We start from the raw sequence: 15,783 nt of genomic DNA, 5'->3' as shown, positions 1-15,783 counted from the left end.
CTTCTTATTCTAAGTTAAAATTCTTGAACTCAAGTAGGAAACTGCTACACATGGGCAGGGACACATTGGGCTCATTTTGACTCACATTGTCACCACTCAGGAAGGCCACTAGGGGTATGTTCGGAGTCAGAGGTTAGCAACTATTTCCAATAGAAATTGTGCACATTGGTTGCAAAGTTTTTGCAGTTCAGAGCCTAGTTTTCTTTTGTTGGTTGTGAAATTAATTATAGGAGGATTGAAGATACTTGGTACAGGTATAAGTTTATTTACTAATGAACTATATTTTCTGAAATATGGTAGACTATGTTTTTTGGAGAAACACAGCAAAACAAGTATAGTATATTGGAGATAAATGCAAACACACATACACACACAAGTGCATATGTATGTACAAGTATCAAACAGCTAACAATACAGTAAGGAATTACCGGGACAAAATTTAACTCAAGGATGGAACCCAAATGAAAGGACTTCAAGAACAAGCAGCTTTTGAGCTGTGGTAATTTACTAAACAAGGGAATTTAAAAGTATGCAGACAACAATTCAAATAGAGGATCGTCCCTCTATACACTATCACCCTAAATAACAGGGCCCTAAGTATAAGGAAGAACTACAAACCACAAACCACAGCATTACTGGTAGGATCTACAAAGAAATGTGCCTTGGAGTAGAGAAGTAGAAGAAAACTATCCCTGATCATTTTTAACAGTTCACATCTAACAGTGATTTACAGCCTAGATTCGCATCAACTTGGTTGTCCAAAAGGTCAAGCTATAAATTTAGACAATAAATATTCTTGGAATATATACTCCAATGGATCTTGAAGTAGCAAATACAAATATTCTCTGAAAAGAACCCTCATACTAGACATAATTTCCCAGAGAGACTAAGTAGCTTTGCCATGCATAAAAGACAGGAAAACAACAAATACAAGAATTATATTTGATAAAGATTCAGCCATTGTAATAATCAGATTTATAAATATGACTACTATATATAAAAAAACAGCAAAGATAAGAATTTCTACAGAGAATAATATCCATTTTTTTAAACTTTTATTTAATAAATTTCGAAAGTACAACTTTTGGACTATAGTGGCTTTTCCCCCCATAACATCCCTCCCACCTGCAACCATCCCATCTCCTACTCCCTCTCCCATCCCATTATTCATCAACATTCATTTTTAATTATATTTATATACAGAAGATCAACTTGGTATATACTAAGTAAATATTTCAACAGTTTGCACTAACACAGATACACAAAGTATAAAGTACTGTTTGAATACTATTTTTACCATTAACTGTCATAGTACAACATATTAAGGACAGAGATTCTATATGGGGAGTAAGTGCACAGTGACTCCTGTTGTTGCTTTAACAGCTGACACTCTTATTTATGACGTCAGTAATTACCTGAAGTGAGAACAATATCCATTTTTTTTTTTTTTTTGCCAGGCAGAGTTAGACAGTGAGGGAGAGAGACAGAGAGAGTTATAGACAGTGAGAGAGAGGCAGAGAGAAAGGTCTTCCTTCTGTTGGTTCACTCCCCAAATGCCCGCTACTACCCACACGCTGCGCCAATCCGAAGCCAGGAGCTGGGTACTTCCTCCCGGTCTCCCATGCGGGTGCAGGGACACAAGCACTTGGGCCATCCTCCACTGCCCTCCTGGGCCACAACAGAGAGCTAGACTGGAAGAGGAGCAACTGGGACTGCTACCTGGCACCCCAACCCGGACTAGAACCCGGCGTGCCAGCACCGCAGATGGAGGATTAGCCAAGTGAGCCACGGCGCCGGCCCAACAATATCCATTTAAAAGGCCTACATTATAACAAGAAAAGCAAAATTTTGTCAAACACAAAATAAATTTGTAAAGTGTATTTTTTAACAAATTTAAAAATTAGAAAATTAAATTTAAAATCATTCTATTTACAATAACATTAAAATTTTGAAGTATGTGCCTAGAAATAATTTTCTTTAAAGTTATGCTAGATTTCTATGGAAAAACCAAACTTTTTTGAAAGATTAAAGAACACTTAAATCAATAGAGAAATAAGTCATGTTTATCATTTGGAAGATTCGATGTTTTATGGATTTCAGTTATACTAAATTGATCCATTGATGTAGCTTAATTCTAATCAAAGTCTCAAATGTGAATGTGGAAGTACATAAGGATCATAAATACAATAATTTAAATAGAACAACAAGGTAGGAGGACTTGCTTTTCCAGAAATCAAGACAAGTTATAAAACTAGAGTAAATAAATCAATGTAATGTTGGTGGATAGCCAAATAGTAGAATAAAAGATTAGAACAAAAAGACAGGAATTCAGATCCAAAACAATGAAAAGTTGATATATGACATAGGTGGATTTATAAATGGGTATGAAAGGTTGGACTTTTTCCATAAAGCAGTACTAGAAAAACTAGATATCAATATTGAAACAAATAAAATTAGATTAGTCCCTCATATCATCACTCAAGTCAGTTAGTCTCATTGAAAACCTAAATATGAAATACAAAATAGTTCAGGAGAATATTTTCATGATTTTGTAGTAAAAGAAAGATTTACTAAGACACAGCAGTAATTACAAAAAATGTCTTAATGTATTAAACCATAGAACTTTAATTTATTAGAAGACATCCTAAAGTGAACTTTTTAATAGCAATTTTATCTTAGTAATGTGGGAAAATATATAACTTCTTAACATATGACACAGTCAAAATATAAGTCACAGGGGTGGCAAAGATATTTGTAATAGAATATCCAACATAGGACTAATGACCAGAATATTTAAAAAAAAACAACAGTGAATACATAAGAAATTGCAAACAGTGCAACTGAGAAAAGGGAAAAAGGCCTGAAAAGATACTTAACAAAAGAAATCCAAATGGCCAATGAACATTTGTAAAGATGCTGAAACAACTATGCTCCTATTCGAAAGCAACTGGCGTTATGTAACAACATTAGAGACGTGTGCACCTTATGATCCAGAAATTCCATTCCTTGGTATGTAACCTTCATAGATCCTTAGTCCTGAGCCCTACGATACATATTATGAGTGATTGGTAGCAATATTGTTAGTAATTACCATAAACTGGAAACAGCTAAATTGTACAAGAAACAGTCGAAAGCTTCTTCAATTAATACCTTTATTAATACAGCTGAATATTGTGCAAATGAGGAAGTTTAGGCACCAAAAAACATGTGGCTGTTGACTCCAAATCGCAGTGATTTCAAGTGTCAGAGGTAGGATTTGCCTCCAAGCAATCCAACCCTAAAGCCGTTAGCTATTATACTCTGTGGCCTCTCATGAATTGGTTCTTGAGGAAAATAATACAATTAAGGTGACCTATATGAAGTTGACTTTTTCATAGGTAAAAAGAGTTGAATATTTAGGAAATTCATATTTCAACTTAATCATTCTCTTCAAAGTTCTCAGCTTAGTTGGCCTGAAATCACCTAGCTCAGTGTAACAATCTACTTCTTCCTAGCTTTCTCAATCAAAATGACTTTCTATGTTCGTCTATTATTGCTGGAAAAAAAAAATCCCCTTTGCTTTTTTTTTTTTTTTTCCTTTAAAATCCATCATTGGTAAAGTTTCGTTGCTTTTTTTTTTTTTTTTTTTTTTTTTTTGACAGGCAGAGTGCACAGTGAGAGAGAGAGAGAGAAAGGTCTTCCTTTTTGCCATTGGTTCACCCTCCAATGGCCGCCACGGCTGGCGCGCTGCGGCCAGCGCACCGCGCTGATCCAATGGCAGGAGCCAGGTGCTTATCCTGGTCTCCCATGGGGTGCAGGGCCCAAGCACTTGGGCCATCCTCCACTGCACTCCCTGACCACAGTAGAGAGCTGGCCTGGAAGAGGGGCAACCGGGACAGAATCCAGCGCCCCGACCGGGACTAGAACCCGGGGTGCCAGCGCCGCTAGGTGGAGGATTAGCCTAGTGAGCCATGGTGCTGGCCTGGTTGCTTCTTTATCCTGATCTTCATTTTATTAAGTGATTGTGGTACGAAACAGTCAGACGGATCACAGGAAATGGAAATGAGGAAAACAATTTCAATTTTCTCTATCTGCCAAAAAATATACTTTGGGCATGCATCTGTACTACACACCCACTTCCAGGCAACAGGGTATCCCCACATTCAAAAACCCAAAAGTATTATTTTCTGGCCATACTATATCCCTAATGAAAATACGCTCCCTGTCCTTGGGCTTTGTCCCCCACATGACTCTCAACAACACAAACCCAACAATAAAGTGGAAAGAGCTTTCCAAAATTTCATGGAAACCAATAAGTATAGCAATTGCATCAGTTTATGCACACAATGAAATTGTTCTCCGAATTATATTTTAACCTTTAAGAAGACAGTAGAATGTGGCAGAAGATGACAGACAAGTTAGAAAAAGTTTGATCATAGCAAGTCTTTGTGATTTCACATCAGAAATACCTATCTGTTGGGTATGGAAATAATGAATTAAAAGTTGATAAATGCTTGGGAGACCCCCATCTTACATCAAGACTAAATTGAATAATCTAAAAAAAGCAAGGTATGGTGTGATCATGCAATTTTGATCTACATGATGTACTTTTTTCTAATAGTTTAAATCTGGAGTTTTCTCTTCATGAAAAAATAAACATTTCAAAACTAAATTTGAAATTTCCAGAATATTCCCTGGAAGATACATTTTTCTATATATTTTGAGTTTGGGAGATGAGAAAATCACGTTAAAGTTCAGAAACTAGCCTTCCTTTTCAACCCAATACTATTCATCAAATTAGGAAAAAGCTAAGGAATTCCCTGCCCCCGCCCCTCTACTACCTCTCTTCTACTTCAATAGCAGCCGCAGGTCTTACCATTATAATTAATACCATGTACATGCTCAGATGTCATATAACTAATACTGTATACACTTTGAATTCTAATGACTTTTTTTACCTTCATAAGTTTAACCATCCCAATTCAGATGAACTGACTTTTAGATTAAGACAAAGTCAGGTACATTTTTGGAAAATTTTGTCATATCTCATAGTTTAATATTCACCTTCTTTAACTTATGTTTGAGGAAAAACTGAATTTTATTAATTTCACTTTCTAAAAGTACACTGACTATGGTCTATGCTTTGAAGAAACACTAGAAAAATTAGTTCTCAAGAAAGCTGACACTTCCCTGGTGACATCATCTTAAGAAAGAAATTTGTGCTTCACACTTTTGGGCCAGGGAGAATTTCACAAAAAAGATTTTGAAACATCTTATCTTTTTGTGGTAATGAAGCATTTTATCTTTTGTGGTAATTAGAATAGAGGACTGATGATGGGCATTTGGCCTATGGTTAAGATACCACTTGGGATGACCACAACCCATATCTTAGTGCTGGGATTCCAGTCCCAGCTGCACTTCCGATTCTGGCTCCCTGGGAGGCAGTGGTGAGGGCTCAATTATTCGAGACCCTGCCACCAACATGGAAGACCTGGATTGAGTTCCATGTTCCCAGCTTCAGCCTCGCCCATCTCTGGCTGTTGCAGGCATTTGGGGAGTGATGCAGTGGATGGAAGATCTTTCTGTCTGTCTCTGCCTCTTGAATAAATAATATAAATAAAATAATAAAGAAATGAAGGGCTGCTTGAGATTTAACTGTGCAGCAGAATGACACATGTTTTAGTGTCAGTTTTGTTTTGTTACCATATAAGAGTTTTATGGTTGATGAGTCATGTTTTTATATTCATACTTACAAAGAACAGAAATCCCTGTGCTTTTCATTAACTGCAAGGATACAAACTATAAAATGTTGAGCCAGGTACTCCGAGTGCTCTAACTTCTTGCTGGAAAATAAAGCTTTTGAAACTGTCATTAATTCTTTCTCAGTAGATTTCAGAGGAAGGCTAATCTCTTCCAGGCTTCTCTTGGAAAGTAAGAAAATAATTACTAGTAATTAGATGAGATCTTCCGTATTAAAGTAAAGGAAAATGCCAAGACCCTTTAAGAACTTGAAAATTGGGCTTATAACTTAGAGCGTAAAGGCAATAGACACCACAGAAGGAAACTTTTGCCTGCCCATAGCCAAGGACCACAGTAATAAGAGAGAAAAGTAAGAACTTTGTCTCTTATCTAATGGCTCAAATATGAGGGCACTTTAAATCTTTCATGAAAGAATGGAATTAAGGGAAATTTATTTTGGAGTTAAAAATTCTGAAATCTATGTATACGAGGGGTCTTCCAAAAGTTCATGGAAATGTATAATATGCAAAACTGTGCATGAATTTCAAAATTGTTTCACCAAAACAAAATCATTTAATTCCATCTTTCCATGAACTTTTTGGAAGCATACTCATACTCCAGATTTTCCATCTGGAAATGAGATTGATAACAGTATGCCATTTGACGTGAGCCCTTAGCAATGTGATAAATAAACTTCGAGAACAGCATCTAGCACATAGTAAGACTGTAAAATAGTCTGTTTAGCATTCAGAGGGATTTCCTATAAAGTTTTTATATTCATCTATGGATCCTTAAGGTATCTTTTAAATAATGCTAAGGTTTGCACACTTAAAAGTTTCTATTTGGGTTAATTTGCGTAAAATAAATTTTGTTTATTCTGAAATAGACTAAGAGGTATTGAGCAGCAGGTGAGGGATATTATACATTTTTTGTTTTTCAGTAATGTTAGAACCTAAAAATATTTATGTAGTATGTGTAGTTAGAAACTACCCCCTTTGATATCTATGGACAAATATCACATCCTACTGTTCTTTTTCTGGATAAGTAAGGACCTTAATGGTATTCAGAAATGTTCCACAGTAGGTGTAAGAGTATTCACTTCTATGTCCTTCCGAAACCTTACTTCTTTGCCCATTCTACCTCAGTGAGGTTTAAATGCAATTGCTTCCCCAGCACGTAGATATGTTCAGTGGCATAGGTCTCAATAAGTATTAAAATAAATGTTTCAAGGAAATAAAGTCCAAAAGTACCATTACAGTGAAAAGTTTTACAAAATCAAAGATTTCCGAATCCTAGCCAATGAACGACATAGGTTGGGCAATTATTTTAGTTTGCCTACCTCATTACAGCAAAAATAATTTTCTGTTTTATGGGAATTCATTGTAACAGGATATAACAGTATAATGGATAGATGGATACATAGATGATAGATAGACAGAAAAACTTTTTATTCTCTTTGTAAAAATTCATTTTGGAATTGAGTTGAAAATAAACCAATATAAATTACTGACCATGTATATTAGAGATACAGGGAAGAAAATGAAAACCCATTTCCTTCCCCCTTGAGAACATACCACTGCTTGCCTTCCCAAAAATATAATGAATAGACTACAGACCTTGTTTTGTCTGCATTGAATGAATTACATGTTTTAACCACCAAAAGAGCATTTTACCTATTTGTTCCTCAATCACAGTTATAAAAATCTAAATATGTTTAATGATCAAAACTATTCAGCTGATCTCTGGAATATTTGGATTTTTTAAAAGCAGATTAAATATTTAATATAGTTTTCTAGAAGAAGGAATGAAGAGAAACTATCAGGACCTTTTAAAATCTGAACAGAAGTGGCTTTTTGACCATAACAATCAACAGCACCATAAACACCTCAACCAAACCCATAAATTGGATTGCATAATACATAACAATAATTCACTCACAGAACAGATGTGGTCACAAAATTAAGTGGCCAAACATATTTGTCATGTCCTAGTACATTAATCTGAACATGTTTCTGAATATTCATATATAAACATATCTGTGAGTGTGGGAATTCATACTTATACAAAACATGCATAGGAAAACATAAACGTTTATAGAGGAATCTACAAAAAATGTCTCAGCCTCTTCTTTTTTTTGGGGGGGGGGGGACAGGCAGAGTTAGTGAGAGAGAGAGACAGAGAGAAAGGTCTTCCTTCTGTTGGTTCACCCCACCAAATGGCCGCCACCGCCGGCTCTGCGCTGATCCGAACCCAGGAGCCAGGTGCTTCTTCCTGGTCTCCCATGCGGATGTAGGAGCCCAAACACCTGGGCCATCCTTAACTGCCTTCCCCGGGCCACAGCAGAGAGCTAGACTGGAAGAGGAGCAACCGGGACAGAATCTGGCACCCCAACCGGGACTAGAGTCCGGGGTATCGGCGCCGCAAGCAGAGGATTAGCCAAGTGAGCCGTGGCACCAGCTTTTTTTGTTTGGTTTGGTTTGGTTTTCAGCCTCTTCTTTAATCCAGAGGAAGTGAAAGTAGAATTACTTTAAGAAGAAACAATCCATTGCACTGGTATGAGAGAGAGGGGGTATAGGGTAGAAGAAATGAATTGTTCCTCTCTTCCCAGAAAACATTGGAAATCTTTCTTCCTTCCCTTGAGTTTTATAACTATTCATGTCCAAATAGTAAGTGGAAAAGATTGAGCTAAATCCTTCCAAGTATTTGCCAATTAGAGATAGATAGTTTTCATTCAAGTATTTACTGAGTATCTATACTGCAGGTGTCAGGTTTAGTAGTAAACAAAATTAGCATTGTCCTTGCCTTTAAAAAGCTTAAAATCTTCTAAAGAATCACAAGCACTCAAAACACATACAAACAAACAAGTGCACACAGTGGTAAATTAAATATTACCTATTTGAACAAATAATTATGGAGTGGCTAAGGAATTTTGCAGATTTGAATTCACCAGTCCATATTTCTCCTTGTGGAACTTATCCTTATCCTGTGATCTTTAGATGATCATTCTCATTCTCAAGTCACAATTCAGAATTTGACAACCTGCATCACAATTACTTCATGTTGGAGGCCGGCGCCGCGGCTCACTAGGCTAATCCTCGGCCTTGCGGTGCCGGCACACCGGGTTCTAGTCCTGGTCGGGGCGCCGGATTCTGTCCCGGTTGCTCCTCTTCCAGGCCAGCTCTCTGCTGTGGCCAGGGAGTGCAGTGGAGGATGGCCCAAGTACTTGGGCCCTGCACCCCATGGGAGACCAGGATAAGTACCTGGCTCCTGCTATCGGATCAGCGCGGTGCGCCGGCCACAGCACGCCGGCCGCGGCGGCCATTGGAGGGTGAACCAATGGCAAAAGGAAGACCTTTCTCTCTGTCTCTCTCTCTCACTGTCCACTCTGCCTGTCAAAAAAAAAAAAAAAAAAAAAAAAAAAACAAACCAATTACTTCATGTTTGAATCAGCATTTTAACATACTCCTCAAGAATTTTGATGCATTTTAAAATCCAGACTCACTGTTTTATATGATCTTTCTTTTAGAAAGATGCTTTGTACTACTAGGTCCTAGTAGTACACCACAATCAATTCATAGAAGCTCAGGACTGGATAGTCTACCCAGTTGTCCTCCTATAGGCCACACCTGGTGGTGCAAGTTCATTGTGTAGTTAAGACTGTTAGATGCTGCACCAAGGTCTAATTATTATTGTCCAGATGTATGACAGCAGCAGCACAATACTTTTCAAAGGATCACTCTGCCTTATTTTCTTCACCAAGATCTCATAGCATAATACATTTCATTTCACCCAGTGTAGAAAGGAGAGAATAGTCACAATCCTTTAAAAAATTCTTATTTAATGTTGTAGGTCCCTCACTAGCTTGTCATTTTTCTTTGGACTTAGGACAGTTAGCTTTTCATAGGAAATGCTATTGTATAAATCAATCATCTTCAAATAGTCTTCAAAGACAGAGGTTTTCATAACACACATTACTGGTATTACCCCATTCCTATCATTCTTTAGTGGGAAATTATTATGGATTTCATAATTAAATTTCTCTTCCATTAACAGAAGTTCAGGATTGAATATTAAGTGTTCTGGCATCCAGATCAGCTTTTCTACTTGGATCAGTAGTAGATCAGTAGTAGGCAAATCAGTAGACAGTTCCCCAGACTTTTTAAAACTTTATTCATTAACCTATTCACCCATTCATTCAACCAATATGTTAAGCATCTACTTTGTATCTGACAGCCTTCTAGTCACTATGGCTGGAGAATTGAAAAATAAATAGGTTATTTTCATTGGAGGAGATAGATAATAGATAAATGAATAAAGTAGAGAGTAATTTAAATAGTAGTAAGCTCTATGAATAAAAAAAATGGCAATGGGGACAGGGAGTATGTGTATACACATACAGTGTTTTATTAATGATGCCTGTGCAGCATCACATGATCATGATTAATGACTTTAGTATTTGCTTTGTGTTTATGGCAGTTCAGATCTTTGCTTTACTCCTTTCTCTGGAAATCGAAAAATAACATGAAAATAGCAAATTCTTAAGGAACACCCACTAAGGTATCAAGCACCAGAATCAGATAACCAAAATGCCTGCACCTTATTCCTCTATGTGTTCTTTGTTGCTGCATAAGAGGCAATTGATGAGAGATAAACACATATCATGTACGTATTTGCTTACTTGTGGTTTCCTATTTTAAGCAGCAGAATGCAATCAGGTAATATTCTAAGGATGCACTTTTCCTCTGTTTATTGTATAATTTTGCCATATTTCTTTGAAATGTAGGAGGCTATACTGGCTCCACATAAAACAGAACAACTCCTCAGGAGTCAGGAGGACTCTTGTGTTTATGGTGCTGACAGGGAGCTCCCATTTCTCAGCTAAGAACTCTGGATATCAGAACTATAGAATTGCTAGGCCTCAGACATAATGTTGTCATGTTCCTTTGAGTTTTCTCAAGGTTAAAGACACCTTCTAGCTTATAGAGAAAAATACAGATAACTTCATGCCAAGATCTTAAGGTGTTTATTTAATATGAGAATTTTTGTTAAGATTAAGTAGCTACAAACATCTCAGAGATACAATGAATGCTAGAGGTAGGGTTTACTAATTATTTCCACTTTTAAAATTCTAATTCAAAGAAAATTTAAGTGTTACATATAGGAAAACTGGAATATTTTTTAATTTTTGGATGTGTAGATGTCTATAAAGTCTGATTCAAACAACTTAGAACAAATAAATTAAAAATTAATTCATAGAAGCTCAGGACTGGATAGTCTACCTAGTTGTCCTCCTATATGCCACACCTGGTGGTGCAAGTTCATTGTGTAGTTAAGACTGTTAGATGCTGCATAAACAGCTGAAAGGGGCTGCATGTGACCATTTGGAGATGGATGTGCCTGGATTCTATTTCCAATTCCTACTGCTTAATAGCTATATTACTTTCAGCAGGTTTTAAATTTCTCTGAACCTCACTTAAAAAAAAAAAAACTATAAACTGCAGAGAAGAAAACTGCATTTTGGTGCTAATATCAAGCGCTTCATGCTCCAATAGTGCTATCCTATCAATCCCCCAAGTGAGAATACAATTACTTACTTGCTTTTGACTCTTTGTGATGCCAAAGGTCTCTCATGCAGATAACTGATCTTGGGTTCTTCTCTTTACCTTCTAAGACCTGACTTTCCTTACTTGATACTTTCTGTGCCCCATCTGCCAACACCCAGTGATTATATCCAAGGACAAAAGCTACTGGTAATCTGAGTATGGATTGTATCCCACCCCCTCATTTTACTGAGGATGAGTCTTCTATTACTTGTTCTAGGCACTCAGACGAATTTTACAACAAAATATGACTCTCACCTGGTAACAGCTGGCACATGTCCATTGTAGTGGGAAGTACCCTCAGGTGAATGTGAGGTATTGCTAAAACAATTCATGCCAATAAGCTTAGTTTCCGTGAACCTGTCTCCAAATGTCTGTGTTTTGCAAATCTGACGCCAGAGAAAGGTAGTAATGAAGTAACCCATCTTGAGGAAGAACATCTTATGAATTCAAAAGCCCAAGGTAGTTGGCTCTCTTTACCTTATTCTTATTATCATTTTATTCTGGCTATAGTTTGTTGAAGTTTGAGTCTTCAGTTAGGCAAGATGTATTTTTTAAATATTCTGTTCTTGTGGGACCAAGATGTTGTCATTTTAAATCCATATGGCAATATTTTTGTCTGCTTAGATCTTGAATATTTATGCTTTTAGGGGCATTCTTTCTGCCAAGTTGTGTCCCTCTTAACTCCAATCTCAAGTATTTGGCCTGAGGTTAATTATGATGAAGACCATTTAATATAGGGTTTTCTAATTATGAGGGCTTTAGTTTCATTGATTTGGCAACACTAGGTTTTAAGTTTCTAATCTGAACTGTGGTGTATATAACCTAAACATCCACAGGCACAAAAGTGCCCCAGATTTCACTTCTTGGCCTTATATTAAGTAAAGAACAAATTAATTGTTATGCAATCAGGGTTAAATAGGGTTAGTGCTCTTGAAAGAGCACATTGTTCCATAAATGTTCTCACTTGGGAAGTTGGCAACAAGTATTTAATGAAGCTGAGGAAAATTTTGCCAAGACAGACAATGTGTGACTGAAGCACCTCTCGTCAGAGGGGAATGAGGTCTCTTCTCTTAAATAGACGTATAACAGAATTGTGTACACAAAGAGGGTAATTCTGATGTTGTGAGGATGAACACTCAGCAACTAGGGAACAGGAACAGAATGTTTTATAGGGACACAGTAGTAAAAATAAATTTGTACTCATCACATACAACAGTCATTGGTTGTGAATGTGCTAAAATATTCTTGGAGATGACATATTTGAAATCTCTAGTCAAAGTTTGGTAAGAATATTTGCATCCTTTTGAAGATTCAAACAAGTTGAAGTATAAATCTTTCTGTAGATTAGTAAAATTAACATTAACATTGTCCTGTTGATACAATATCCTTGAGCCTGTAGGAATGATTCAGACATCACTATATGCTTCAGATGATTGGAAAAACAACTACTTGTTTATATCAGGGGTCTGAGAACTGGAAGAGTTCTTAAAAATTTGAATTGCTCAGATCATTTTACAGATTGGAAAACAAAGGAAAAATGAGGCAAACTTATGACTCTGATGACACAAAGCTAATTGTCAGGTGCCTATAGACAGAAGAATGGAAAAGAAAATGTAGTATCTACACAATGGAATGTTGTGCAGTAATAAAAAAGAATGCAATTCTGTCATTTGCAGCAAAATAGGTGGAACTAGAGAGCATTATTTTAAGTGAAATAAGCCAGGCACACAAAGGCAAATACTACATGTCCTCTCACATAAGTGGAAGTTATAAAATAGTTGATTTGAGCTTAGAGTAATGATTTCTAGAGGCTGGGGCAGGGTGGGGGGAGGTGTGTAGTGGGAGATTGGATAGGGGGGCTAAAACACAGAAGTAACGAGTTCCACAGCACAGTGGGGCAACCGTACTTCGCAGTAATGTATGTATTCTGAATAAAGAACAAGAAAGGAGGAGAAATATAAGGAAGTGAAAGGCAAAAGTCCACTATTTAACCATAGTATGCTGCTGTTGGTTATAGTAAAAACGATGCATTATCTTAGCAGTGAAAAATAAACTTTCTCATCCCATACAAATCTGCTTTATATATCTAAATCTTTGACTTCTATAACATTAGGAGAAACTCCTGTAAATTAAACAGAATAATTACTGAAAAAGTACTTTTATAAATTTATTTACATGAATTTAAACAGTTATATGTATGGGTGCCATGCACTATATATATACACACACAGATATTTATACTCAAGTGCCAAGCACAAGTGACACATAGCTTTAAGACATGACCTCTACCCTTGATGTTTACAGAAAAAAGTAAAAAGACATACAGAGTAATTAGATCAAATGGCAAATGTACAGTGAGTACACTACACAATATAAAGTAAGAGAATGGAGGGATGATTAAGGATTAGTGGCCACAGAGAAACTCATTGAGACATTATCAAACAACATTTTCTTGAAGATCATAGTTGCATCTAGTAAAATTCAACGGATAGAAAACTTTTAACTCTGTTTTCAATGTGTTCATTGCTTCAACAAGATGATATTTTGTAAATAAAGAGTTTTTGCTCAGGTCACTAATAACAACATTCAAAGTGACAAAATAATAAATTACAGCATTGTGAACTATTTGGTATTTATTAGCATAATTCATTTTAAAGTTTATTTTAAAGATTATTTTAACTTGAAAGGCAGAGAGAGATTGAGAGAGAGAGAGAGAGAGAGAGAAGCTGGATCAGAAGCAGAGCAGCCAGGACTTGAACCAGCATTCCCATATGACATGCCAGCATTACATACAGTGGCTTTATCTACTGCACCACAACACTATCCCCTATGGACATTCATTTATATCATCTGTTGGTAGTTACACAGTGTTGGCATGATCCATAAATCTAATAGTTGCTCAAAATAACCCTTCCTGAAAAAAATACTTTAAAGATTTTTTTGAAGACTAATACATGATTTTTCCTCTCAAGTTGCATTTGTGGTGTTAAAATTATTCCTCTGGCTTTTCTATGTTGCCTCAGCCTACAGCATTAACTCTTAAGCATTTAAAAACACCTATCTAAATCATATCAGAGGTTCCATGCAGAATCATGCATGTTTTCTCCCCAAAGTTCATCATCAATGCATCCAAGATAATGTAAACACTAATTTGCATGGAAGCTTAGGGTAGAAAGGAATGCAAGATCAAGTTTTGCTATAGATAGATGTGATATCCAGATGTGGTAAACTGAGCTCCAATCAAGTGTAACTTTACCAGGGGCTGGCGCCGTGGCTCACTTGGTTAATCCTCCGCCTGCGGTTCGGACATCCCATATGGGCACCAGTTCTAGTTCTGGTTGCTCCTCTTCCAGTCCAGCTTTCTGCTGTAACCCGGGAGGGCAGTGGACGATGGCCCAGGTATTTGGTCTCCTGCACCCTCATGGGAGACTAGTAAGAAGCACCTGGCTCCTGGCTTCAGATCGGCGCAGCGCTGGCCATAGCGGCCATTTGGGAGGTGAACCAACTGAAGGAAGACCTTTCTCTCTGTCTCTCTCTCTCACTATCTATATCTCTACCTATCAAATAAAAAAAAATCTTTAATAAAAAGGATAACTTTACTGAATTCTTATTGATCACTGAAGTGACATCTTTGCGAGCACAGTACACTTTATGTCGATTTCTCCAAGTTTGTGAGTTAGGGCTTATTAAGTTAAATACCAACTCCCTAGTGGATGTTGACAAATTCTAACCATCAAAGAACTTCACTGTCAGGAAGGCCTGGATGGAATTTTAGTTACTTTTTTTTTAACTTTTATTTAATGAATATAAATTTCCAAAGTACAGCTTATAGATTACAATGGCTTCCCCCCCATAACGTCCCTCCCACCCACAACCCTCCCCTTTCCCACTCCCTCTCCCCTTCCATTCACATCAAGATTCATTTTCGATTCTCTTTATATACAGAAGATCAGTTTAGCATACATTAAGTAAAGATTTCAACAGTTTGCTCCCACACAGAAACATAAAGTGAAAAATATTGTTTGAGTACTAGTTATAGCAATAAATCTCAATGTACAGCACACTAAGGACAAAGATCCTACATGAGGAGTAAGTGCACAGTGACTCCTGTTGTTGACTTAACAAATTGACACTCTTGTTTATGGCCTCAGTAATCACCCTAGGCTCTTGTCATGAGCTGCCAAGGCTATGGAAGCCCCTGAGTTCACTGACTCTGATCATATTTAGACAAGGCCATGGTCAAAGTGGAAGTTCTCTCCTCCCTTCAGAGAAAGGTACCTCCTTCTTTGATGACCCATTCTTTCCACTGGGATCTCATTCGTTGAGATCTTTCATTTAGGTTTTTTTTTCCCCCAGAGTGTCTTGGCTTTCCATGCCTGAAATACTCTCATGGGCATTTCAGCCGGATCCGCATGCCTGAAGGGCTGATTCTGAGGCCAGAGTGCTGTTTAGGATATCTGCC

At 37.0% G+C, this 15,783-nt stretch overlaps 1 protein-coding gene across 1 annotated transcript in view; it reads left to right on the top strand.

Annotated features, from left to right (window-relative positions):
* The window catches only part of HTR2C (5-hydroxytryptamine receptor 2C), a 354,866-nt gene that overhangs the window by 220,315 nt on the left and 118,768 nt on the right, over positions 1-15,783 (top strand). The window lies entirely within an intron of this gene.

Source organism: Oryctolagus cuniculus, chromosome X (genome assembly GCF_964237555.1).
Source record: "Oryctolagus cuniculus chromosome X, mOryCun1.1, whole genome shotgun sequence".
NCBI classification, from domain to species: domain Eukaryota; kingdom Metazoa; phylum Chordata; class Mammalia; order Lagomorpha; family Leporidae; genus Oryctolagus; species Oryctolagus cuniculus.
The sequence above is the reverse complement of the archived record's forward strand: the minus strand, read 5'-3'. Positions and strand labels throughout refer to the sequence as shown.